At 45.7% G+C, this 12705-nt stretch overlaps 1 protein-coding gene across 2 annotated transcripts in view; it reads right to left on the minus strand.

Annotated features, from left to right (window-relative positions):
• si:dkey-112e17.1 overlaps positions 1–12705 on the minus strand; it is an 82851-nt gene that overhangs the window by 66889 nt on the left and 3257 nt on the right. The gene's annotated exons all lie outside the window — the stretch shown is intronic.

The following is a 12705-nucleotide window of genomic DNA, read 5'->3' on the forward strand; positions in this document are numbered from 1 at the left end:
ATTTGCTAAATTCCTTCAAGCAAGAGCTGCGCGGGTTCTGATGGGATGGAGATCACCTCTTACAAGAGGGTAGGTCAAGGAATGAGAGGTTAGAGTGTACAGGGTTTCAATCCTGCTCCACAGTCCAAGGAGTTGAGACAGAAGAAGTTCCAGCTCCGAACCCTGTGTTGACATCCAATGGGATAACATCAGGTGGAGGTGGGGGTGGGTTTCCCCTCTCCCCAACATTGGTGGGCTGTAGCATCGCATAAAAACCCTTCCACCCTAAAGAAGTAACCCCCTCTAGTGACTGGGATAAAGATGGGTGCAGCCATCGGAGTGCTCACATCACATTTACAGATCACATTGTGTGCCATCAGTAATGTAGCGTGCGCTCTGTATTAACCACAATATTAGGTGTCAACTAATACATACACTAATAAAAGAACACATTTTGAAACTATTAACATTTTTCTATACTTCAAAAGAAGTTTGCAACTACCAGATGTGACAGATGTGCTTGAAAATCTCCTAAAGAACAAAACCCAGCATGTCAACTTTAATCTTCAGTCTTTGAACATACCAGGGTTCCTTCAAAGTCCCATTTTAATTTAAACCACTTGTCACTACATTAAAAAGGGGTTGATTTCAGCAAACAATTTGAACAATTGCTGATCCAGCCGAGATAATAACAAGAACTAGTTATTCTTCGACATTTCCAAAATAAGCTATGTAAACAGAAGATCGGGTTGGTCAGTTTCCCATTTTTGAGCAATTGTGCGCCCTTAACAAAATCGCATAAGGTCGATGCCACCTCTGAAATGGGGGATAATAAACGATGCACTGGATCAGACTGGTCATGGAGCAAAGCGAAAGGAATTGAAGCAATATCCACAGCCTGGCCATTTGAGGGTAAATGCTAAGGTCTACCTAATAATACTTATTAGTGTCACAAGTAGGCTTACATTAACACTGCAATGAAGTTACTGTGACAATCCCGTAGTCGCCACATTCCGGCGCCTGTTCGGGTACACAGAGGGAGAATTCAGAATGTCCAATTCACCCAACAAGCACGTCTTTCGGGACTTGTGGGAGGAAACTGGAGCACCCGGAGGAAACCCACACAGACACTGGGAGAATCTGCAGAGTCCACACAGACGTGACCCAAGCCGGGAATCGAGCCTGGGACCCTGGAGCTGTGAAGCAACAGTGCTAACCACTGTGCTACCGTGCTGCCCAAAGGATTCCAGTGGAGCGTCTAGGCAGCCACAAAGTTCCCCGTTGGGGAATTGAACCCCGGTCTCCCACGTGACAGGCGGGGATAGTAACCATTATACTAACGAGGAACTGCACGACCTGCCTTCAGTGTTAACCCTACCAAAGCTGGTGGGTTCAGGGGGAACTCACCAACAGCAACAACTTACATTATAATCAAACAAGATTTTAACCAATTATCTCCCAAGAATCCTTAAATTCTGGAAAAGGCCCAGAGGATTAGAAAACTGCCAATTTACCACCCTGCTTCAAAAAAGGGAGACAAAAAACAAGATGCTACAATAGGCCAGTTAGCTTAACATTGGTCATTGAGAAAATGTGAAGAGTCCATTATAAAGGATGTAATAGCAGATCATTTAGAAATACATCATATAATCAAGCATAGCTTCATAAAGGGCAAATCATACCTGACAAATTGATTAGAATTCTTTGACATAGTAATGAGCAGGATAGAGAGAGTAGATGTCATATACTTGGATTTTGAAAAAGCTTTTGAGAAGGTACCACACAAAAAGGCAGCCTTAATAAAATACATTTCCATGATATTGGGGGTAGTACATTAGCAGAGATACAGGATTGGCTAATTGATAGAAGTCAGAGAGCTGGGACAAGAGGGGCATTTTCAGGATGGTAAACTGTACCTAGTGGAGTGCCAAGGGTCAATTATTGGTGTCACAATTATTTACAGTAAGAAGTCTTACAACACCAGGTTAAAGTCCAACTCCTTCATTCATCTGAGGAAGGAGCAGTGCTCCGAAAGCTAGTGGTTCAAAACAAACCTGTTGGACTTTAACCTGGTGTTGTAAGACTTCTTACTGTGCTCACCCCAGTCCAACGCCGGCATCTCCATATCACAATTATTTACAATATACATTAAGATTTGGATGAGGGAAGCGAATGCACTATTGCAAGAGGACACAAAAATAGGAGGAAGGCAAGTGGTGAGGGTGACACAGAGTCGATAGAGGGATTATAGACAGGTGAAGTGAGTGGTGTAGCCACCTGGGGTGGCCACTGCCCAACACAAAATGGAAGATTGCAAGGAATGCAGGGAAAATGGACATGTTGGAAAGCAAGCAGCTTGCAAGGCGATCGTGTATTGGGACGACTGCAGAAACCAGTTTTGACTGTTGCAGAAACCAGACAGCACTGTGAAGAGAAACCAGTTAACATACTAATGAGGCGATACCGGGCGATCCCCAGATACAATGGAAACAAGTTAAACACAGATCGATACATTCAATGGAAGGCCAGACCCTTTGGCGCCAGAGAAGCCCAAAACAATAAGTCCCAAGGACTGCCCCAGTGACTGAGGAACTGCCCTATGATTGGGGAGTTCAAACATATCGATTGGGAAGAGACCCAATCAATTCCAAGCAGGTAAAGGAGTCCGCCCAAAGGGGCGCGGATCCCCTGGGACCTACAAAAGAAAGGTCCCACACATGGTTCAGTCTTCTGCTCCAGCCTTCGGACAGCAGCCACCAACAAGTGCCTCCCAACGATCGCTACCAGAGATAGGCACTCCTGACCCCTTTTTAATTGATACCAACCTAAAGTCTGCAGACCAGAGCAGAGCAAGAGGCATTGTTCCCTGACCCGGCAGTTCCTTCGAGATAAGTATTAGCTATTTAGCGGTAGGAATAAGTTTAATCCTTTTAGCGTGTGCATGGGTAGTTATTATAATTGTGTTATAAAAACTCAGTTGTTTGGACTTACTAATTGGTGTACGGTTTTATTGCTTTGAACTTCACCTTGAAGCTTGTGGCGGCGTCTTAACGACACCTGGCGACTCCAGAGCTTAGAACAGAAACAGAGCCAAATTGAGTGTTCAGCACACTCACCCAGAACGACCAACAGTGGGCAAAAACTCAGCAGATGGAATATAATGTAGGAAAATGCAAAGTTATGCATTTTGGGAGGAAGAATAAAAAAGGAGCTGAATATTATTTAAATGGAGACAGTCTGCAGAAAGCTGCAGCAAAGATGGATTTGGGGATTCTCGTGCATAAATCACAAAGCTAGCACAGAAGTTCAGCAGGTCATAGGGAAGGCAAAGGGAATGTTGGGCTTTATTTGAAAAGGGAATTTCTAAAACTTTCTAAAACTATACAAGGCACCAGTTAGACCACATCTGGAATAGTGTGAACAGCTTTGGGCCCCTTACCCAAGGAAAGATAAACTGATATTGGAGACAGCCCAGAGAAGGTTCACTATGTTGATCGCAGGTATCGAGAGATTTTCTTACGAGGGGAAATCGAGCCTGTACCCATTGGAGTTTAGAAGTACGAGGCAACCTTATTGAGACGTAAAGGATTCTCAAGGGGTTTGACAGGGCCGATGCTGAGAGGCTGTTTTCCCTTGTAGGAGAGTCTAGGACCAAAGGGCATAATCTCAGAGTAAGGGGTCACCTATTCAAGACAGATGAGGAGGAATTTCTTCTCTCAGAGTGGAGTGAATCTGTGGAATTCTTTACCACCGAGAGCTGTAGAGGCCGGGTCGTTAAGTATATTCAAAACGGAGAGCGGCAGATTTTTTAAATCAGTAAGGCAATCAAAGGGTACGTGATAGTGGAGTTGAGGTTTATCAGATCAGTCATGATCGCATTGAATGGCGGAGTAGACTCAATGGGCCGAATGGCCTACTGCCGCTCCTACCTCAGGCCAAACAAGATGATACTAGGACAGGTTATCAAAGAGGTTGGGGATTTTAGAGAGTGTCCTTAAAAAGGAAAGAGACAGAGAAGTTTAGGAAGGATATGTCAAAGCTGAGGGGCCAAGCAGCTGAATGTACGACAATGATGCAGCAATTAATATCGGGGAAGTGCAAGAGTCCAGCATTAGCACAACGCAGAGATGTTGGAATGTTATAGAACTGGAGGAGATTATTGGGATAGGGAGGGAATGAGGCTATAGCACGTTTTGAACACATAAATGCCTGTTTTAAAACTGAAGAATTGATACGTTTAATTATACCGGGTATATCCCTGCACCAATAGGGGTGACACGGTAGTTAGCACTGCTGCCTCACAGCGCCGGCGACCCGAGTTCGATTCCAACCTCGGGCGACTGTGTGTGGAGTTTGCACTTCTTCCCATGTCTACGTGGGTTTCCTCCCACAGTCCAAAGATGTGCCGGTTAGGTGGAGTGGATATGCCAAATTGTCCCTAGGTGGGGTTAAAAAGGATAGGGTGGGGATTGGACCTAGCTTAGGGTGCTCTTTCGGAGGGTCGGTACAGACTCTATGGGCCGAATGGCCTTCCTCTGCACTGTAGGGATTCTATGACTCTCTCTGTGGGGATCACCAGTCCAGGAAGCGGAAACAACTGGTGGGACGAGAGGTAAACTAGGGACCAATAAATCCCTGTAAAATTTGAAATGTCTTTGCTCGGTCTCTCCTTAGGGGAGCCCCACAACTCAATGGTGTCAGTGTTGGTCAGTCCAGGAACAAGGGCATTTCCTTCTGCTGGCCACAGCCCCTCCTAACTCACTGCGACTGGTGCAGACCTCATCCCATTCAAGACTACAGCAAACCTGCTGGGCACCAGGTGTGTCCAGGTTATGGGTTTAGGTCATGTTCCATAATCTGTACTCCTTCCAGACTGGATTGAAGGAATGTGCTGGAAGAATGCTGGAAAATTGCCAATGGAGATTCTGGTTTACAGCTGTTTTGACCCCACATGTTAATCAGTAGATAATGTTTCATAGAAAATCAACTTAACATAGAACATTACAGCGCAGTACAGGCCCTTCGGCCCTCGATGTTGCGCCAACCTGTGAAATCCCTCTAAAGCCCATCTACACTATCCCCTTATCATCCATGTGTCTATCCAATGACCATTTAAATGCCCTTAGTGTTGGCGAGTCCACTACTGTTGCAGGCAGCGCATTCCACGCCCTTACTACTCTCTTGAGTAAAGAATCTACCTCTGACATCTGTCCTATATCTATCTCCCCTCAATTTAAAGCTATGTCCCCTCATGCTAGACATCACCATCTGAGGAAAAAGGCTCTCACTGTCCACCCTATCTAATCCTCTGATCATCTTGTATGCCTCAATTAAGTCACCTCTTAACCTTCCTCTCTCTAACGAAAACAGCCTCAAGTCCCTCAGCCTTTCCTCATAAGGTCTGCCCTCCATACCAGGCAACATCCTTGTAAATCTCCTCTGCACCCTTTCCAATGCTTCCACATCCTTCCTATAATGAGGCGACCAGAACTGCATGCAATACTCCAAATGCGGCCGCACCAGAGTTTTGTACAACTGCAACATTACCTCATGGCTCCGAAACTCTATCCCTCTACCAATAAAAGCTAACACACCGTACGCCTTCTTAACAACCCTCTCAACCTGGGTGACAACTTTCAGGGATCTATGTACATGGACACCGAGATCTCTCTGCTCGTCCACACTACCAAGAATCTTACCATTAGCCCAGTACTCTGTCTTCCTGTTATTCCTTCGAAAATGAATCACCTCACACTTTTCTGCATTAAACTCCATTTGCCACCTGTCAGCCCAGCTCTGCAGCTTATCTATGTCCCTCTGTAACTTGTAACATCCTTCCGCACTGTTCACAACTCCACCGACTTTAGTGTCATCTGCAAATTTACTCACCCATCCTTCTACGCCCTCCTCCAGGTCATTTATAAAAATGACAAACAGCAGTGGTCCCAAAACGGATCCTTGTGGTACACCACTAGTAACTGAACTTCAGTCTGAACATTTCCCATCAACCACCACCCTCTGTCTTCTTACAGCTAGCCAATTTCTGATCCAAACTGCTAAATCATCCCGAATCCCATGCCTCCGTATTTTCTGCAATAGCCTACCATGGAGAATCTTATCAAACGCTTTACTGAAATCCATATACACCACATCAACAGCTTTACCCTCGTCCACCTGTTTGGTCACCTTCTCAAAGAACTAATGATATTTTGTTGAATCTTTTCATCTTGCATCCATTAGGGCAATCAGAAGAATACCAATGTCAGGAGAATCAACAACTTTACACTGGATGAAAAAAAAAAGTGTCCTGATTGGTTGGCAAGTTGACTTTGGTAGAGGCAGTGCTATGGAGAATGTTACCAGTTGATGGTGACTGATAGTTAACTGACAAGCACTGAAATTTAAGCCAGACAGCTTGACTCTATTTGGTTAAGGCATGGTCCCGTGGAATGAACCAGCGAATGGCTGTCACTTATAGTTCAGCTGAAACAGGTGCAAAATGTGGACATATTTATTCTCTGTTTGTAAAGAACAGGGCCCTGTGTACTGGTATACGTAGCTTCAAGTACGTGAAAATGTGCCACACTGAGAGTCAGACTGACAGTTGTAAACTGGTGCGCAGTGTAATTTTTATTATACCGAGGGTTGCAGAACCACATTCCATTTTTTAAAACTAAATTTAAAGTACCCAATTCTTCTTTTCCCCCCCCAATCAAGGGGCAATTTAGCGTGACCAATCCACCTCCCCTGCACATCTTTTAGGTAGTGGGGTTGAGACCCACGCAGACACTGGGAGAACGTGAAAACTCCACACGGACAGTGACCTGGGGCCGGGATCGAACGGCGGTCCTCGCCTAACCACTGAGCTACCATGCTGTCCTAGAATCACATTTCATGTTGGACCGGGTTTTGCAAGCACAGGCTGGATGAGTAGAGTCTGTACCTTGCCCATTGTGAGCAATGACGGGAAAATGCTGTTTGATAGGATCTGCCAGTCTTTGGTGATGTACCACCTACATACCTAGTGTCACACTGGCACTGAAATAATATACCACATTACCCATTTGTGTCACAGGCAGAATGTCTTATTGGCCCGTTATCTGTGCAGGTAGAAAGAATATTGCGCTCAGCTAAAGAAAATAAGCAATGGCCATTTGTTGGTTCATTCCTCAGGGCAACAACATGACCAGAGTCAAACTGCCTGGTTTAAATTTCAAACAATTCTTGGCAGTTAACTATCAGTTACCATCAACTGGTGCATTCTTCAGAGTAATGCCTCTACCGATCAGAGTCCAGGTGACAATCAGCACTCTCATGCAGTACAAAGTTGTTGCTTCTCCTGACGTTAATATCTTGCAATTGTTCTGATGAGTGCAAGACACCAGCTTCGGCAGAAATACTTTATCAGCAAATCTCAAAAAATACTTGGTATTGCTGAAAAAGACTTTTTAAAATCAAAGCTTCTCACACTTCAACGTCCTGTATCAATTACAAATGCTTCTCGGGTTCAGCTTGAACTGGAATTTGTAACTGCACAAACCAGGGATTCAATAATGAATCTCAAGAGCTCTTAAAAACTCTCAACATTCAATTGATTAAATAAGAACCATGTAAAAAGTCTAACGGCAAAGTCAAAACAACTCGAATCAAGTGTCATTTTCAGTTGCACAAATAGGCTTTGATGCAAATGGTTTCTAACAGAACCTTTGCCTGTGGAAGCTTAAAAACGTAAAAGCACATTTTTTTTGTCCCATTTTAAAGCCCACAGAATAACACTGCATCAAAGCATTTTCACACCAAGGCCTGCAGTTACTGTACAAACACTCTATAAAGACTCTCTGTCTGTAGCACAAGCTTGCAAAGATCAGTGGGGAAAGCAGCAAGTGGAGGTATCGGGCAGGTTTCCACAAGGGCGACTATAGGTACATGAGCTGTATTCACATGTTATAGCAGAGAAAATGCAGCATGAATGGCAGTTAATGATATGACCTTGGCAGCATCAATGATGTAAAGTTACACACTCTGCGGCACTAAAGAGGGGATCAGTATTGGCAGCAAATGCACTCGCCTCTTCTTCCAAAGGTAGCTTTCCGGAGTTATAATTCTGCAGTGATATACAAAGCTGGGCATTCGACACACTGCTCCACATTGATATTTAAGCTCTCCAACCCTCTCCACATCTTTCTATTCCTTTTGAGGGAAGCACAGTAGCACAGTGGTTAGCACTATGGCTTCACAACAGCTTCACAACGCCAAGGTCCCAGGTTCGATTCCCGCTTGGGTCACTGTGCGGAATCTGTACGTTCTCCCCGTGTCTGCATGGATTTCCTTCGGGTGCTCCAGTTTCCTCCCACAAGTCCCGGAAGACTTGCTAATAGTTAATTTAGATATTCTGAATTCTCCCTCAGTGTACCCGAACAGGCGCCGGAGTGTGGTGACTGGGGGATTTTCACAGTAACTTCATTGCAGTGTTAATACAAGCCTACTTGAAACAATAAAGATTAATTATTATTCTCCCTCGAGCACTTATCTAGCTTTTCCGCAGAACGTATTGATGTTATTCATCTCAACCACTGCCTGTGACAGAAGCTCACGTCTCACCACCCTCTGGGTAAAGACGTTTCCCCCGAATGCCCCGTTAGGTTGATTAGTATCTTAGTACAACCCCTAATTCTGGCCCACCACAAGTGGAAGCATCTTCTCTACATTTACCCGTTCAAACCATTTCATAATCTTTAATACAAGAGTGGGATAAGGAGGACGAGGGAAACAGGGAGAGTGGGAAAACCTTCACCCTCTTCACTTAAGGAGCGAATGGTTGCAGTGTAAAAAGAGAGAATACGGCAATTAAATGTTTGATTCAGAAAGGAACAAGGAACAGGTAGGTGCAGGAATGAGAATAATAATATTTATTAGTGTCACAGTAGGCTTACATTAATAATGCAATGAAGTTACTACGAAAATCCCCTGGTCACCACATTCCGGCGCCTGTTCGGGTACACCGAGGGAGAATTCAGAATCCCCTAGTCGCCACATTCCGGCGCCTGTTCGTGTACATAGAACATAGAACAGTACAGCACAGAACAGGCCCTTCGGCCCTCAATGTTGTGCCGAGCAATGATCACCCTACTCAAACCCACGTATCCACCCTATACCCGTAACCCAACAACCCCCCCCTTAACCTTACCTTTTGTAGGACACTACGGGCAATTTAGCATGGCCAATCCACCTAACCCGCACATCTTTGGACTGTGGGAGGAAACCGGAGCACCCGGAGGAAACCCACGCACACAGGGGGAGGACGTGCAGACTCCACACAGACAGTGACCCAGCCGGGAATCGAACCTGGGACCCTGGAGCTGTGAAGCATTTATGCTAACCACCATGCTACCCTGCTGCCCCGAGGGAGTGTACTGAGGGAGAATTCAGAATGTCCAATTTACCTCACAAGCACGTCTTTCGGGACTTGTGGGAGGAAACTGGAGCACCCGGAGGAAACCCACGCAGACACGGGGAGAATGTGCAGACTCCGCACAGACAGTGACCCAAGCCGGGAATCGAACCTGGGACCCCGGTGCTGGGAAGCAACTGTGCTAACCACTGTGCTACCGTGCCACCTGTGCGCATGTTAGTCCTACACCATTCCAGGAACAAGTCTGGTGAACCTTGGTTGCAGTCCCTCTATGGCAAAAAAATCCTTTCTGGGATAAGGGGACCAAAACTGCACACAATACTGCAACTGCACTCGAACAATTGAAGCAAGACCTTATGACTCCTGTCCTTGAACCCTGTTGTGATACCTTCCATTAACCTTCCTAATAGCTTGCTGAACCTGCATGTTAGCCTTCAGTAAGATAGAGATAGAGAAATACAGCACATAACAGACCCTTCGGCCTACGATGTTGTGCCGAACTTTTGTCCTAGGTTAATCATAGAATTTTGGACACAAAGGGCAATTTACCATGGCCAATCCACCCAACCTGCACATCTTTGGACTTATGGACAAGGACACCCAGGTCCGTTTGTACATCTACACTTTCTAATTTATTACCATTTATGAAGGCGGTACAGTGGCGCAGTTGTTAGCACTGCTACCTCACACTGGGTGGCACAGCGGTTAGCACTGCTGCCTCACGGCATCGAGGACCCGGATTCGATCCTGGCTCACTGTCCATGTGGAGTTTGCACATTCTCCCTGTGTTTGCGTCGGTTAGGTAATGGAAAGGTCCATTGACCTCAGGCAGGATTCTCCAGTTACCAGGCAGTCGGAGAATCCCACCTGGTTTTTCCTCTTGTGGGAGAATCCAGAAATGGGGCGAGGGGGAGGCGGGCACTATTTAAAAATAAGGGATCGCCCATATAAAACAGAAATTGTTTTTTTTCCCATTCAGAGGTTGGAGAGTGGAACTCTCTTCCTGAAGGAGACAACCTGACATCCTGGTTTTCCCAGCTCACATCTCCCACCCCTGTCCCACTTCAAATCTGCCGCCAAGGGAATGGGAAAATTCAGGCCAAAGCCGCCAATGTTGACCCATTACATCAATTGGAGCTTCCAAGACTGAGATTCATAGATCTTTTTATGAAGTAACAGAAAAAAGGAAAGTGGAGCAAAGGTAGATAAATAGAATTAAGTTACAGTTCAACCACAATTTAAATGCAAACCAGGTTCCAGGATCGGAATGACCGCCTCCTGTTCACACACAAAATTCCAAAAACAAATTTTAAAATGCCAATTGTAGGATTACTTTAGAAAGTATATTTTTTAAAATTAACCTGTCGATGACAGATTCCAGCAGCGATTTAGTCTAGGTTTTGTCTGCACCCATTTTTAAAATTAACCCAAATCATTTTTTTCTCCCATTAAGGGGCAATTTAGCGTGGCCAATCCACCTACCCTGCACATCTTTGGGTTGTGGGGGTGGGACCCACACAGACTCGGGGAGAATGTGCAAACTCCACACGGACAGTGACCCAGAGCCAGGATCGAACCCGGGTCCTCAGTGCCGTGAGGCAGCAGTGCTAACCACTGTACCGCCGTGCTGCCCCTTGTCTGCACACCTTAATAGTGATTAATAGGAGCAGTGCAGGGCGGCACGGTGGCACAGTGGTTAGCATTGCTGCCTACGGCGCTGAGGACCCGGGTTCGAATCCCGGCCCTGGGTCACTGTCTGTGAGGAGTTTGCACATTCTCCCCGTGTCTGCGTGGGTTTCACCCCCACAACCCAAAGATGTGCAGGTTAGGTGGATTGGCCACATTAAATTGCCCCTTAATTGGAAAAAATGAATTGGATATTCTAAATTAAAAAAAAAAAAATAGGAGCGGTGCGGTGGCCCAGTGGTTGGCACTGTTGTTTCGCGGCAGCAGGGTCCCGGGTTTGGTTCCCGGCTTGGGTCACTGTCTGTGCCGTTTCTCCCGTGTCTGTGTGGGTTTCCTCCCACGGGTCTCAAAGGATGTGGTTATTGGGTGAATTGGACATTCTGGGTTCGCCCTCGGTGTACCCGAGCAGGCGCTGGAGTGCGACGACTGGGGGATTTTCACAGTAACTTCAAAAAAAAAGCGATTAATAAAAAGTTGTCAAAAACGCACAAGGAAGTTCAAAACAAGTGCCTCAGCAAATGGTTAATGCGTCATTTGAAATAGATTTCAGAATGAACACTCTTTTCATGATTTCCTTCTCAGTGTTAGCCCCACCTCTGTCTTCCTCGTGTGCGTCAGAATTGGGGCAAAGTGCTTGGCCATCAGTTCAATGAAAATTATGACAAAATTAAAACGAAAATGGTCCAATCAAAAATGAATGAATGAATGTAGAAACTCAAGTGCTAGAAATTCAGCAATCACGTGTTTGTAACACCAGCAATAGATTCACAGAATTTGGAACAGGAGATGGTGACCATGAACCCACTGTTGAAAAAAAACCCCATCTTGTTCACTAAAGTCGTTTAGGAGAGAAACTCTGCCTCTCTCAGCTGCTCTGGCCCACATGTGACTCCAGCCCAACAGCAATACGCTCGACTCTTAAATGCCCCCTGAAATTGTCCCACAAACTCAGTTGAAGGGCAATTAGGGATAGGCAATAAATGTTGGTCCAGCCAGTGACACCCACAGCCCCATAACAATCATTTTAAAATCCCACAATTTCCCGTTAATTTAGTTTGCTCCAGCACGGCGGAGCACATTTATTTTTCCTCTGAGCATAGTGAATTTTAAAAAAAATTAATTTACGGGATGTGTGTGTCGCTGATTCGGGCAGTATTTATAGCTCATCCCCAGTTGCCCTTCAGAAGGTAGTGGTGAGTTGCCTTCATGAACCGCTGCATCCTGGAGGTATAGGTACACCCACTGTGCTGTTAGGGAGGGAGTTCCAGGATGTTGCCCCAGCGATATTTTTCCAAGTCAGGGTGGTGAGTGACTTGGAGGGGAACCTCCAGGTGGTGGGGTTCCAAGTATCTACTGCTCTTGTCCTTCTAGATGGTAGCTGTCGCAGGTTTGGAAGGTGTTGACAAAGGAACCTTAGTGAGTTACTGCCGTGCATCGTGTAGATGGTACACATGGCTTCCACCGTTCATCAGTGGAGCAGGGTTTGAATGTTTGTGAAAGGGGCTGTTTTGCCCTGGGTGGTGTCAAGATTCTGGAATATTGTTGGAGCTGCGCTCATCCAGTCAAGTGGAGTGTATCCTTTACACTCCTGATTTGTGTCTCGTAGATGATGGACAGGCATTGGGAGG

This window comes from Scyliorhinus canicula, chromosome 1 (assembly GCF_902713615.1).
Source record: "Scyliorhinus canicula chromosome 1, sScyCan1.1, whole genome shotgun sequence".
NCBI lineage: Eukaryota > Metazoa > Chordata > Chondrichthyes > Carcharhiniformes > Scyliorhinidae > Scyliorhinus > Scyliorhinus canicula.